We start from the raw sequence: 2,128 nt of genomic DNA on the forward strand, positions 1-2,128 counted from the left end.
AGACCTGAAACCAGGGGAGAAGAAAGGGAAAGAAAGAAAAAAGAAAGAGAAAAAGAAAAAGAAAAAGAAATAAAAACCGAACAAAACAAAACAAAAAGAATATGATCAAATATGATCAGGGTAGTGCATAGATCAGAGCCACGCACTAGATTTTGGGTGTATTTTAGTCTTTTTTTTTTTTGAAACTTTATATTTTGGTCTTAAATGATCATTTTTTATTTTTCTGTAAGAGTGTGAAGCACAAAAACTTGCTAAATATCAGAACCACAGAAATCCTCCTGAAGGTTTTCTGTGTAGTCTTCATTAATGCAAATCTCTGAATGTTTCATTCTTACTGTAGATCTTGAATCTGTTTTACAATAATGAAGCCATAAAGTTTTAATGCAACACATTATGAACTATAACATTTCTATTAAAAGGAAAGCTGGGAAAACAAGAAGCAGGCAATCTGTTGAGGCTCAGTGGCTCTTACTTGCTTTGTGGTTTTTGCTGTTGCTTTCAAAGAGCACACAGCACATGCATGAGGCACAGTAGGCATTCTCCCTTATCACCTGCCTTACTCTAAACATCTGCTGTTCCTAAAACTGGACCAATTATTACAAACTATCATTTGCATAATTAGCCAACTATTACAAAGCATTTCGTTAGTGGTATCAACAAATATGGAAGGATGGAAATTTATGAAAACTGGGTTCTGTTAAGCTTGCCAACTCCTCAGATACCATGGGTTGTGCTGCCACTTCAACTGTTAATGAGCTGTTTAATGCCTCACAGAATGATCAAAGGGAGGAGGCAAAACTCTAAAATATTCTCTAGGTACTGTAATAATTTCATTTGATAAAGTAACAAAAGGATAGGACAAAATTGAAGCAAGATTTATATGCGTTCCAACTTTTCACTAAGGAATTCTTCTACACTGTCTGTGTTCCATTTGAGGATGCTTAATTCTTCAGCAATGTTCCCGTTGTCATCCAAAAGCTTTAATACAGGATCTGAACCACGAACATACTTGATTTGTAGTCCTCTGAATAGTTTGGGTTTATCACTCCTGACAAAAGCTTGGACTTGAGGGAACCTCCCCAATTTTCATCCACAAACTTCAAGAATAGCACCTGCATAAAGCTTTTTTGTTTCAAATTGTGCTTCTTCCTGACAGCATGCTCTACAGTCAGGATCAAGCTGAAGCAGGTTAAACTGTCCAAGAAGATCACAAGAGCTGCAGAGCAAGTTGCTGGAGAAGCCTATCTCTCTGCAAGCCTCTGATGAAAACTCTGCACCAAATGCAGACACCGTTTGAAGTACAGCAGCCAAGAGCAATCGCAGCCCAAACGCCGACAGGAACAAGCCACTCGACCCAGCCGCCATAGCTACCCATACTTTAGTCTGTTAGAAGAAAGTGCCTCCTAAAATTTTAAAGAAAGAAAGATTTATATATGTACAAAATAAGGGTTCATACAATGAAGGGATGGTAGATGACTGTAAATATGAAAATTATAAAAGATTTTATAAAAGGAATTGATAAGATAAGAAGCTGTTTGAAAAAAGAAAGAAGAAGATTAAAAAAAAAAAAGGGAGAGAATGTGATCAGGCAGGAGACTAGAACAAAGCCATACACTAGTGATTTAGGGTATATTTTGATCTGTTAGAAGAAACTGTATCTCAAAATTTTAAAGAGAGAACAACTTATATATATATGCCAAAAATAAGGGTAACTACTCTGAAGGGATAGAATATGACTCTAAAAATGAAAAATGAAAATTTTTTTTTTCAAAAAGGGATTCATAAGATGTTGGTTGAAAAAGGGAAAAAGAAAAATTAAAAAAAAACAGTTAAAAAATTAACTTTGAAAAACTAATGAATCATGGTAAAAAAAAAGCCATGAATTCTATGTGCAGTATTCCCCTAGCGCTAGAGTTCTCCCATTGTCCTTGATCGGTAAACTTGGTCTTGGCTGGCGGTTCGTGCTGATCTTCTGGGGGAGGGGCCTGTTGCCGTGGTTCCCAAATGTCTTTGTGGAGGCAGAATTGCCCCGCCCTTGCCGGTCCAGGCTAAGTAATTTGCTCAGGTTTGCTTTCAGGAGCTTTTGTTCCCTGCAAGCTCTCGGTACAGCTTTGGAGGATGAGAGTGA

At 37.1% G+C, this 2,128-nt stretch overlaps 1 pseudogene across 1 annotated transcript; it reads right to left on the reverse strand.

Annotated features, from left to right (window-relative positions):
- Positions 1-255: 255 nt before the first annotated feature.
- Positions 256-1,370, reverse strand: LOC113932825 (annotated as a pseudogene). Its single transcript, XR_003523139.2, has one exon. The product of XR_003523139.2 is annotated as a selenoprotein F-like (transcript).
- Between the last annotated feature and the right edge of the window lie 758 nt (positions 1,371-2,128).

Source organism: Zalophus californianus, chromosome 10 (assembly GCF_009762305.2).
Source record: "Zalophus californianus isolate mZalCal1 chromosome 10, mZalCal1.pri.v2, whole genome shotgun sequence".
Classification (NCBI taxonomy): Eukaryota; Metazoa; Chordata; class Mammalia; order Carnivora; family Otariidae; genus Zalophus; species Zalophus californianus.